The 13,015-nt window shown below is 44.4% G+C and overlaps 1 protein-coding gene across 1 annotated transcript in view; it reads right to left on the minus strand.

Annotated features, from left to right (window-relative positions):
* The window catches only part of CLASP1 (cytoplasmic linker associated protein 1), a 275,021-nt gene extending 267,190 nt beyond the window's left edge, over positions 1 to 7,831 (minus strand). The window contains exon 1 of the mRNA XM_007456358.1: positions 7,727 to 7,831. The gene's annotated coding sequence lies outside the window, so the exon portion shown is untranslated. The remainder of the gene's footprint in view (positions 1 to 7,726) is intronic.
* Between the last annotated feature and the right edge of the window lie 5,184 nt (positions 7,832 to 13,015).

The following is a 13,015-nucleotide window of genomic DNA, read 5'->3' on the forward strand; positions in this document are numbered from 1 at the left end:
AGAGTTGGAAGCAGATTGTGGTGACTGTTACCCAATGTGAATATCATTAATGCCACTGAATTATATACTTAAAAATGGTTACAATGGCATATTTTATATTATATATATTTTACTACAATAAAAAGAAAAAAAAAGTTTCTATAAAGTCTTTAGGAGTCTGGATTGCCCAAGGGTAGATTTCAAATCAGGGACTCAAATCCAAAATGGACTGTAGGCCCCCAGATCTGACTAACCCTCATGGAAACCTTAGTGGGAAGCTTGCATCTCTACATCCTTCCTGACCAGTGAAGAGGCCTCTCCAGATGCTGTCAGATGCTGGAAGCAGACTTTCCCACAAGGCAGCCCAGTGACCTTCCATGCAGGAAGAATAACCTGTGCTGGAAAAAAACAGAGATAAGTGGAAAGGAAGGTGAGGAATCCAAGAGGCAAACTCTGCTACTCTGCAGCCGTGTGACCATGGACACATTACTCAAGTGCTCTAACGAAGCTTCAGCTTCCTCTTGTTATGAAAGGAAAACAGCATCTACCTTTAAACGTTGACATAAGACCTGACAAAAGTACTCCTACAGCACCCAGCCTAGTGCCTGGCAGATGGTGGGTGTTCAGTCTATGACGGCTGTTGCTATTGGGACGAGTGGTCTGTTTGCCACCCCAGAGGCAACCAAAGGCTGAGCAGGACATGGCTTGGATCTGGAGAATTCTATGACTTACCAGAACTTAAATAAAACGCAGACTTCAGAGAAGGAGCTGTTTCTATGCAGTTCAAACTCTTAGAAAGACTGGCTTATTGTTCACAGAATGAACCCAACTACTCCACGTTAGGAAGGGCGCGGCTACACAATTCACTCTCTCTGTACAACAGGCCTCTGTTCACAACAGAGCCCTGCCTTTACCAGCAGGAGAGACTTGCTCTGTGGAGAAGCGGAGCAGGAAATCAGCTTGGAGGTGGACCTGAGGCAGCTCTCCAACGCTGGTGGCCTCAAAATCACTTGGGAAATCTGTTAGACACAGATGCCTCATCCCCACCGCCAGACACTCTGATTGCTAAATATTTCAGGCAGGGCCCTTGAGCACAACTGTGTAAAGAAACAGTTGAAAAGGGAAGGCACGGAGATGTTACAAGACTACCTTCTGATGTTGGCAAACAGACCAGTCCGCCCCACAAAGTAAGACCTGCGTTTTCCTCCATACCCGTCAAAAACACACTAGCTTTGGCAATGCAGAGAGATCACCTGCAGGTGACATCCAATTCAACCTGCATGTTCTGCACCTCTCACAGGAACAAAAAGAACAAAAAAAAAAAAAATGACTTAAATCATATTACCAGAAGTTGGTAAAATTTTTGTCAAACACCCTTAAATTGCTTAGGAAATTATTACCTTGTTCAACTTTTTGGTCAGCAATCAGGCAATATGTATCAAAAGTCACCCAATATTCTCACTTCTTAAAATTGATCTGAAGGAAACAACACAAAAGCAGCAAACTACATGAAAAAAAAAAAAAAGCCACGGTTGTAGTATATACAATATCAAAAACAATAAAAGATAACGTGCCTGTCAAGGATCCCAGTTTACCAAAATTTGCCATATCAACTCAAATACGACAAAGCTATTAAAAATTTAAATGATGTGTACTATGTCATTACACGGAAACTATTCAAAAAACACGCAAGACCTAAAATTACTTACTAAAAAGCATGGACATATGGACAGCTTTAAAGGGTGACGCATTAAGCAAAAACCTTGTGGGGGTGGGGGGATGGGCGAAGGGCATCAAAAGGTACAAACTTCCAGTTATAAATAAATAAGTCCTGGGGTTATAATGCACAGCATGATGACCACAGTTATAGTACTGTGCTGCATATTTGAAAGGTGCTAAGAGAGTAGATCTTAGAAGTTCTCATCACAAGGAAAAAATTCTATAACTCTGTAGGGTGATGGATCTTGACTTACTGCAGTGATGACTTCACAATATACAAAAATATTGAATCATTACGTTGCAAACCTGGGAACTAATATACTGTTGTATGTCAATTCTACCTCAATAAATACAAAAAAAAGGACTTCCCTGGTGGAGCTGTGGTTAAGAATCCACCTGCCAATGCAGGGGACACGGGCTCGAGCCCTGGTCCAGGAGGATCCCACATGCCGCGGAGCAACTAAGCCCCTGCGCCACAACTACTGAGCCTGCGCTCTAGAGCCCATGAGCCACAACTACTGAAGCCCACGGGCCTAGAGCCCGTGCTCCACAACAAGAGAAGCCACCACAGTGAGAAGCCCATGCACCACAACGAAGAGCAGCCCCCACTCACTGCAACTAGAGAAAAGCCCACGAGCAGCAACAAAGACCCAACGCAACCAAAAAATATAAAATAGAAAAAAATTTTAATTTTTAAAAAAGTGAGTCACATGAATGTTTAAAAATAAATGAAAAGACAAGACCTTGTGTTAGGACAGCTTGGCATGGGTTTTCCCCCTCTGGTCTCTCAACTTTTTGTATTATTGCCGTATCACTGTAATAGGACTCTAAGTAAATTTAACTGATTCTGCTTGGAAAGTTAACTGGACAACCATTCTAGAGAGCTGGAAAGTGGATTCACCGACCTCAGCTATCCTGAACGAAGATAAACGCACCCAAATGTGCCATGGTAACAAGATGGCCATGAGGCCAGTTCTAGGCTTTTTTCCAGAAAAAAATAAACCTTAACAGATATGGTAACTATTTTATTTTATTTGAATTTTATTTTATTTTTTTTATACAGCAAGTTCTTATTAGTTACCTATTTTATACATATTAGTGTATAAATATCAATCCCAATCTCCCAATTCATCCCACCACCACCTGCAGCCCCCAGATATGGTAACTATTAAACTTAAATTTACATTTTTTAAAAAGCAAGTATAAACACACTAAAAGAAAGGAGGAAATCTGGTTTGGCAGCTATTCACATGGCAAAAGATCAGAGGACTTCGAACCACAACTTCAATATAAGGTAACAAACTCATGTAGCTAGGAGACAATTTACATGAAAACAACATTAGGCGAGAAACAGAAGGCCCAGTTCCCATCCTAGTTCTATCATGTACTGGGATTTAACTTGCAGGTCTTGGGTTCTCATCTGTAAATTGATAGGATAATGATGGTATCTTCTCTGCCTACCTCACAGGATTTTGAAGGAAACAAAGATTATGAATGTACAAGTGCTTTGAAAATCCAGGGTTTGTTCCCTTGAATCTGGCTATTAGTATTATAAAGACGTTCATACACATGCAGCTACAAACAAGGGTAACCGTGTTTAGGAGGTACACTCCAAACCAATAATAAGCGGATATGCCACCCAAGGGACCCAGGGTCTGGGGCCAGGCCTGTCCCTTTATCCGGATGTTCAAATCTTTCAGGAGAATCTATTCGTCTACTTCTTGGTCATTTTTTTTAATTCGTAAAAGCAAATGTAATCACTGACAAAATTAATAAAGAATGCAGGATTCGCAAGCTGGGTTTTTAAGAATTACCTGGGGATTGTTAAAACTATGGCTGCCCACAGGCTTCCCTGGTGGCACACTGGTTAAGAATCCGCCTGCCAATGCAGGGGACACGGGTTCGAGCCCTGGTCTGGGAAGATCCCACACGCCACGGAGCAACTAAGCCCGTGCACCACAACTAGTGAGCCTGCACGCCTAGAGCCCGCAAGCCACAACTACTGAAGCCTGTGCACCTAGAGCCCATGCTCCGCAACAAGAGAAGCCACCGCAACGAAGAGTAGCCCCCGCTCGCCGCAACTAGAGAAAGCCTGCGTGTAGCGACAAAGACCCAACGCAGCCATAAATAAATAAATAAACAAAAAAATAAATAAATAAAAACTATGGCTGCCCAGACCCCACGCAGACTGAACTGACCAAAATCTCTGGGTGGCTGGGGATAAATAAGACCAGGCCATTTGTATTTTAAGAAGCTCTCCAAGTGATTCTGGTGACCTGATTACTGCTATTATTATTACGTTGTTATTAATATTAACTGCCACCATGCATACATGACAGGAATTCCATATACCCACTCAGTATACACCAGTCACTGTTCTCAGCATCTTACATATATTATCTCACTTGATCCTCACACAGTCCTATAAGTAGACACTACTATTAACATTGCCCTCCCTCCACCCTCCCTTTATAGAGCTAATCACTGAAACACAAAGAGATGATTTCACTGTCCCATGGCCCAAAGTCACAGGGCTAGTAAGTGGCAGAGCCAGAAAGCACAACAAAGTTTGAAAATCCTTGATACAGTTTCCTAACATACAGCAGTAACTGTATACTCTGGTCAGTATAAATAAATTCTGCTTTATTTCAAACATCGCATTTAAAGGACCCTAACAAAACCAAGTTGTCTCAAGAGAGCGTGGTGAAATCAGGTTAAATCATGAGGGGACAAAGGGTCTAAGGGCTGTTTACATACTTCAGCATTGCCAGCACCAATTCGTAACCGTTTTGTCTGTCTTCTCTATTAGATGGTGAGTAAGCCCTTGAAGTACAGGGACCGGGTATGTCTTTTCAGCTGTACCCTCGTGGTACAGTTATACCCTGGTATCTAACTAAAGAAAGCGTTTACTAAATTAATCAATAAATCTAGAGAAGGCCTCATGACTGTCCTGGGAAATGAAAGGCTCTTTCATAGAAAAGAAACAGACGTGATTCATGTTGCTTCCGGAGGTACAACTAAGATCAACAGGTAAAAGGGGAGGGGCAGTTTTGGAGACAGTCTAAAATACCTTTCTAGCAACTAAGACCTGTCCAGAGACAGGAAAGCGTGCCTGCAGTTTGTGGCTAAAGACCAAAAATATCCTAGATAAAAGGCAGGATGTGGGACTATGGGACCTCTAAGAGCTCTTCCAAGGCTCAAATTCTGTTACTCTAAGTTACGATACATTCCTTTATTCCTTCACACATTCTACAGTGACTAGTTACACCAGTGCAGTCATCTAAGCACAGAGCTAGCACAAAGTGTTCTACAAACTCCCAGAACCCTCAAGGATCTAGAGAAAAGTAAATCACCAGAGTGAATCTTCCAAGGAGGCAGATAATTGATACCACAGGGACCAGCAAGGAGGCAGGAGAATTCCAGGCAAGAAACAAGAGAAAAGTAAACAAAGGTGTTATGGAAGCAATGCTGCCCTTTGAACACATCTGAGCTACCTCTTTAGGGATCCTTGTGGGGAAGTGGACTGCGGCTGCCGTAAGAATCTGGGGAAGAAATGCATTCAGCATGGCAGTAATGGTCTGAGCATAAGGGAGGCGGGAAAGCCCTGGTGTGACGAAGACCCGGCTAGAAACACTCGGGAAATTCTGGTGCTAAAAAGAAAAGGCTTTCAGAGGTCAGTCAGCCAAACACACACACTCTTTATGGATGCCGACCTGGTTGCACTGGGTAAAGAAAGCTTAGTTTACTTTCTTAAATTACATTTCACGAACCAAAGACTGAATCATCAGTGATTCTGTCTTTAAACATTTGTTAGTTTCTGCTACTGTCTATTCTTTACACTATTTGACAACCATACTTGCAGTTATCAAAACTCTTATCAAAACTCAGCTCTGAGCCTAACATTTACGATCCCTTAAACGATTATAACATTTACCAACAGTACTATGAAATAAAAAGTACTATCTACCAATCTAAAAAGCTACAACTTTATAAGTAGAAGACTGTTAAGAATAAATGGAGTCTGAAAAAATTAATTTATGTCTCAGGTCCAAAAAACTATCTCACCCAATTTATGAACTGTGAGATTAATCCACCTAAAAAAAAGAATTAACAAGGGACTGAAGGAAAAAAATCTAAGATCCCAGACCAATGAACAAAATATAACACATCTGAATGATAAACTTAATGGTCTTCTGGCCACTCATTTCTCAACATCCCTGTCAAACTATTTTAAGGATCTGAAATCTTGCTCTATAAAAAGCAAGTTCCCATCATCTGAACTACACTTAAGAGATTCTATCGCAGTAGTTACTGAAGCATAAAAAACCAAGCTTCAGATTTTTGCCTCCTGTTAGTACAAAAAAATGCCTACCTCTTTTATGTAAAGTTGAGTCTGTGGCCAAATTCCTGGCACACCAGGAGATCAAGGTTTTCAGTTCTAACACTGATTTAAGGTGTGAAGGCCTTTTCCCTACTTACTACCGCTTAAATTGTGACATGGATATAAAATATATGACACCTCCACCACCAACAGTCTCTTCAAAGGATTTCTGACTCCGCTTAACCTTAGCTGGGAGAATATAAAACTACGGCTGAAAACTCCTCAACAAAAATTAAAACTTTAGAAATCTGAAACTGCTACACGTTAGCTGATAAACTATGAATTATAGAAACTGAGATCTGAGTAACAATTGCCAAAACAGGTGCAATTACACAATCTTACAAAAATGGATAAACAAACAGCTCACCAAAATTTAAATCTTTCTTAGCAAATGGAGAAGATAAATAATGTTCAGTAACTCTTATCTATATGGTCTCTGCAGCAATGTTACTACTCTCCACTGCTCCCTTTGCTTTGGATGAGCAAAGGGAGCCCACGGTCCAGGATTCCTCATATCAAGGGCACGGCAAATGTCACAATAATAGTAATAAAAGCAACAATTTCTAAAGCCATCATTTATACCGGACTCTGGTCCCCGAATAGGGTGCAAGGCACATGGCAGCAGGCAACTATTTCTCGCTTCTGATTCTTCTGCATCACTGCCTCCCAAAGGACTAGAGAATCTAAAGCTCTGGACGCCACATCTACAAATCAAAGTACCATGTTTAAAGAGCTCACAGGTTCTACGGATGGCCAGCAGTTAATGAACGAACCCCAAGACAGAGAAACTCACCCAGATGCAACAAAACACGCTTCAAGGCTCCATCTAATTTTTGTTTTTAATTTTTGGAGTAAAAACAAGTATTTTAAAAAAAATTATGTAATAAGTGAGACTCTGGAAAACCCCAGACTCATCCGAGCGGCTCGGAAAACGGGAAAGCAAAATGCGATTAGCTCCATTGTAGCCAACCAGGCTAACGTGCAAGAGCACACACTCCTCTCCGTCAGAGCGTCCCTACCAATACCGAAGAACAACAAAGGCAAGTTGAGGAGGCTGCACAAGGCTTAACTCAGCACTTGTCCGCTTTGCCAGCCTCCGAAGAAGCTCGCTGCGGGCCCAGGGACCGCGGGCTCCCTGCGCATTCGGCCCGGCCAGCGCTCGGCTTTGTCTGGCCCGCCTGGACCCGTTTCGTTCCCCCCGGATCTTCCTCCACACCCATCACTCGCCCGTGACTATAGTTGTGGTGGGTTTCTCCGCTTCGCCCCCGCCCCTCGCGAGCCCCGCTCTTTTCAAACGCGGCTTCGCCCACCCGGCCTGGGAGACTCGGGTCGGGAAGGGGGCCCGGGGTGGGGTCCGGGAGAGGAGAAGAGAGGGGGACACACAAAGCCGGACTCACCCCACAGCCGCCCCCCTCCCTCTGCAAAGCAGCCTGGGATCAGCGACCTGCGGGCTGGATAGACAGCCCTCCCCTCCCGCTCCCCGCCCGGCTCCCACCTAAGGGCCGCCCCCTCCCCCCAAAGTGCACCCAAGAGCGGATGACAGCGCTGGACCTCGCCCCCACCCAGCCTCGGCGCCCACCACTGCGAGGGGGGCTGGGGCCTGGAAGAGCTGGGGTCTACACCTCCTCGCCCTAACCGGGGACTTACAGCCGTGTTAGACGCTCCTGTAGCCCATGCAGACCAGACGGCCGCCGCCTTCTCCTCCACCCCAATGAGATTAAGCGCTTGGTGCGGGGATTAAAAAAAAAAAAAAAAAAAAAAAAAAAAAAAAAAAAATTTTTAGAAGCCCACCACCCAGCTGCCTCCCTCCTCGCCTCTCTCCTCACACACGTTTCCTGCAGGTCTTCAGATACAGGAAAGGAGAAGCTTAGATAAAAGATGAAAAGTTATACCTGCAAAAGACCTGCGGCTCTCGTTATAAACGACATTGTGAAACTCTTACACAATTCAGCTGTTGCTCTCAGAGAAGGAGGAAGTGCTTCTCATTACCTGAAAACCAGGGGTAATGAGGAGGAAAACAATGGTGTGACTGAGAGAATTTCTTCTAAACCTGCTCCCTCCCTCTACCCCAAATATCCCATCACCAGAGTACAGTGGCAAAAGCACTGGACAAAGTCAGAGACCTGGGAACGAGTCTTGGCTCCACCGCTAAGAACTGTGTGACTTCGGGCTAAGTCAATTCACACATCAGAGCCTCGTTTTTCCTTGCCAGAAAAAGGGGGCACCTAACCTGTAAGGGTTAACTCATATGGTTTTTATAAGAATAAAATTTTTTAAAATATGAAATGTTTTCAAAACATTGAAGTGTTATCCAGATTCTAAATGATGATATAATTCAATTCAAAATTAGTAAAAATAAACACTCTCTGAAGGCCAATAACATGCCAAGCTAAAGAATAGGAAAATGCAAAGGTGTAACTATTTAATGGCAGAGGTAACTCTTGACGTCAATGGCTGAGTTGGGGGAGGAAAAAAAAAAAAAAAAAAAAAAAAAAAAAAAAAAAAAAAAATTTTTAGAAGCCCAGGGCGCCTGCGCAGTGCGGTCTCTCTTCTTTCCCCTTACCGCCACGACCCGGCTAGACCATAGAGAGTGTAAACCGAGACCAGAGAGGCGCCTGCTTTTCTATGGTAACGCCCCCGCGCAGGCGCTGCACTGGCTGCGCCGGGCTTCGGGACCTGCAAGTTCCAGGAGCTTTTGCCTCCGTGGAGAACGTCAATTGGCCCTGATGGGGACCCGTAGGGAAAAGTTCTTTAAGGAAAGGGGGGCCAGAATGGAGTTGGGCCCCCCACCCCGAGAAGTTGAGGCAAAACTCAGGCAAGGCGGGGAGGGTCGGATCTAAGCGGCCATGGCAGTAGGGCACCAGAAAGCAGGGAGCGTAGAGCTCAGGAGGAACCAAGAAAGCCTGGGTAAAAGTCGTCCGGCCGGAACTTCCTCCGGTTGTGGCGGGGGGTGTCTAATACCTGAAGGAACCGGCCTTTCACTTCTGGGTTACGCGCGTCGCCCTCCGGCCGGGCATCCGGGGCGAAGGAAATTGTGCCCTGCGACTTCCCGTACCTCGGCTCCCCCTTCCACTCTCGAGGAGGCGCGGGTGCTGGAGCGGGAAGCGCATCTTTTTAACGGTTCTTTTCCATTTTTGAAGCCGAGCCAGCTCCGTGGAGGCCTCGGAGACCCTTGAGACTTTCTTCTTCTAGCAGCTGCACAGATGAGGCTGCTTGTGTCCCGCCGTCGCGTTGCTCTTGGAAGACGTATGGGAGTGTTTCGGAGGGTTAAAAGCTGTGCAAGTTACAGGACTCCTTTTGAGGACCCCGGAGGCCCCACAGTCGTTCCGCCTTTGGCCCCTGCGCTCGCGAGTAATTTGACGTTGAAAGCTTTCGTGAGATTACACACTGCTCCGTGGAAAACACTCTTAAAGTGTGAATTGGCTTCCCTCCGTCTCGATTCTTGTATCGGAGTTCCTGCTAGTGGGGGGTGTCGTGTGTTGAGGGACCTGTGAGATCCTACACCTGATAGTCGGAGGCTTAGATGTTGTGGTTGGAGACACCCAGCTAAAACAAAGCCCCGTGTAGACTCCTCTGTGGAGTGCAGGGAAGGCAGCGGACTGTAGTCTGAAGGAGTAGCGATGACAAGGAGGATGTGGCTCCCGGTTGGATCTAGAAAAGGGGACATCTTTGGGGCGAAAGCACAAGCGGCCTTTTGAAAATGAATGGGTGATGATGAAAGAGCATTCCAGAGAAGATTGCGTGGAGCAAGGGCTCAAGAGGAAGTGGATATCATACTGGGAGTACAATGAAGAGAGCAGTCTAACTGAAATGGGGAAAGAAAGAAAAAAAGGACAAGTGAAAAGTAAGGTTCAATAAATAGGATGGGGAATTTTAAATATTTGATTGTGGCAAAGTGCACATAACCATTTTTAAGTGTACAGTTAAGTACATTCACATAGCTGTGCAACCATCTTCAGAACTCTTTTCACTGTAGGAAACTGGAATTCTTTACCCATTAAACATTCCGCCTCCTCCCAGCCCCTGGCAACCACCCTTCTACTTTCGGTCTCTATAAATTTGACTATTCAGGTTCCTCGTGTAACTGGAATCATGGTCCTTTTGTGACTGGCTTATTTCACTGAGCATAATGTCCTCAAGGTTCTTCCAGGTTGAAGCAAGTGTCAGGATTTCCCTCCTATTTAAGGCTAAATAATATTCCATTGTGTGTATGTATATGTATGAGGTATACATATATATATATTCCACAATGGACCCTTGGGTTACTTGTACCTTTTGGCTACTGTGAATAATGCTGCTATGAACATAAGTGTACAAATATGTCTTTGAGACCCTGCTTTCAGTAGGATGGGGAATATTTTGAAAACAGAGAAATCCACACTGTTTCAGGTCCTCAACTAGGAGTAGTAACATGGTGAAAGAACTGTCTTAGAAAGTGACCCTAGCAGGGGCAGCTCAATGCATTCTCCATTTATAGGAAGCATTTTGGCGGCTTTAAGATATGCCAGGCATTGTACTACTGCTTTATGTAAATTACTGCTATGTCATTGAATCCATCAAAATAAACAGCAAGTGATTACTAACCACATTTTACAAGTGAGGAAACCAAGCTTCTGGGTTACAGATGGGCCGAGGGAAAGCTCACCAACCACACATAAACACAAGTGATCAGCAAACAAACTTCCACGGGAGCTGGGCACCCATGGGCACTGACTAGTCACTGGTTTGGACAAGGGTGCTGAAAATCAACAATTTACATGTAAGAGGGAGGATTCACAGGAGAAAAAACAGGCTGACACCAAGAGCTTTCACTCTCAAATTACTGATGTCTGAGGGCTTAACACAGCAAACCTGAATCTTCCAAGGTCCCTAAAAGAACACTGGGGTTTGATTCCAGGTCTCCTCATTGCTCTTAAAAAGTATAAAATGCCAGGTAAGTATATCTTTGTCTGTAATAGAGAAATTAATAAGACACACCGTTTCCTACTCAACACTTCATCTTTAACTTTGCTTTCTCTAAAATCCTGTGAGGCCATGTAAAGCAATAATCTCCTTTTGGCAGATGAGTAAATAGAGGACCCGAAAGGAAAAATGATTTCCCAACGTCACATGGCTGATTGGGACCAAGGCTGCAACTGAGACCTGAACCTCCAGAATTCCCATCTGTGCTTTTGGCTCCCTTACAACAGTCTGAGTGAGTGGACAGTCTGTCTATTCAATTAGCTTCACCTTCCTCAGTGATACATACCCAAACACCCATGAAGCTAGTGACACTTAAACACTGAGGCAGGACTTCCCTGGTGGCACAGGGGTTAAGAATCCACCTGCCAATGCAGGGGACACGGGTTCAATCCCTGGTCCTGGAAGATCTCACATGCTGTGGAGCAGCTAAGCCTGTGCACCACAACTACTGAGCCTGTGCTCTAGAGCCTGCAAGCCACAACTACTGAGCCCATGCACCACAACTACTGAAGCCCGTGTGCCTAGAGCCCATGCTCCCAACAAGAGAAGCCACAGCAATGAGAAGCCCACGCACAGCAATGAAGAGTAGCCCCCGCTCACCACAACTAGAGAAGAAGTCCACGTGCAGCAATGAAGACCCAACGCAGCCAAAAATTAATTAAAGAACATTGAGGCAGAGAATATAAGTGCATCATAAACAGCATTCACACATCAAAAATACTGTGTACTGACTATGTGCCAGCTGCTGAGCAAAGCAAGAAAAAATCCTTGTTCTTAGGAAGAGGAGACAGAAAATAGTAATAAATAAAATATATACTGTACCAGGTAGAATAAATATGGGAAAAAATGAAGCAGTGAGGGAATTAATTAGGGAGTGCTGAGGATAGGGAAAGGGATTTCTGTTTCAATAGGACAGGGGGGAGGGGCCCTGAAAAGTAAACTGAGCAAAGATGTGAAGGAGGTGAGAGAGCAAGAAATGTCCTTTCCCTGGGAGAAGGGCATCCCAGGCAGAGACCAGGGCAGAAGTCATTCTGAGACAGGAGACATTCTAAGAACTGAACCACATTCTAAGAACTGAAAGGAGAGTCGGAGGGGAAAGTAGGAAATGAGATCAGAGGTAAGAGGATGCCAAATTGTGGCCTTCAGCGGCTTAAGTCCAAACTGGATTTCAAGGGCAATGTAAGAATTTTGGCTTTTACTGAGATGGGAGCTATTGGTAGGTTTTAAGCAGAGAAGAAACATGATTTGACTTCTGTTTCTTTTTATTGATAATTTATTGAAGTATAGCTTATTCACGATGTTGTGTTAGTTTCTGCTGTACAGCAAAGTGACTCAGTTATACATGTATGTATACATTCTTTTTCATATTCTTTTCCACTGTGGTTTATCCCAGGGTACTGAATATAGTTCCGGGTGCTCTACAATAGGACCCTGTTGTTTATCGACTTCTGTTTTTAAAGGCTCACTTTAGCTTCTGTTTTGAGAATAGATTGTAGGGGAGCAAGAGGGGTTGTCTAGTAAAATACTACAAGTGAGACAATCGTGACTTGGGAAAAGTGACAGCAGTGGCAGGGTGAGGTGTCTGCATGGCACACAGATTTGTTGAGTCAGCTGATGGAGGGAGTGAGAGAAAGGGGAGCCAAGAGTGACTCCCAGCATTTGGGGCCTGAGAAACTGGGAGGGGCAGGCTGGGTGTGGTGGGAGATAAGAAATTCAGCTTTGGAGATGTTACTTTCGGGATGCCTATTAACACATGGAAATATCAAGAAGAAAGATACATGAATCTGGAATTTAGAAGAAAGGTGCAGGCTGGGCATGGAAACTTAGGAGACATCAGCATTTAGAGAATATTTAAAGCCATGAGATCATCTAGATGATAAGTGTAAAAAGAAATTTGAAAAAATTAAGAACTGAGCCCTAGCATTTAGGGCAATTAAGAAGTGGGGCACTCTAGCGTGTAGGTATAGAGATGGT

This window comes from Lipotes vexillifer, unplaced genomic scaffold (genome assembly GCF_000442215.2).
Source record: "Lipotes vexillifer unplaced genomic scaffold, Lipotes_vexillifer_v1.1 scaffold3, whole genome shotgun sequence".
Lineage (NCBI taxonomy): Eukaryota > Metazoa > Chordata > Mammalia > Artiodactyla > Lipotidae > Lipotes > Lipotes vexillifer.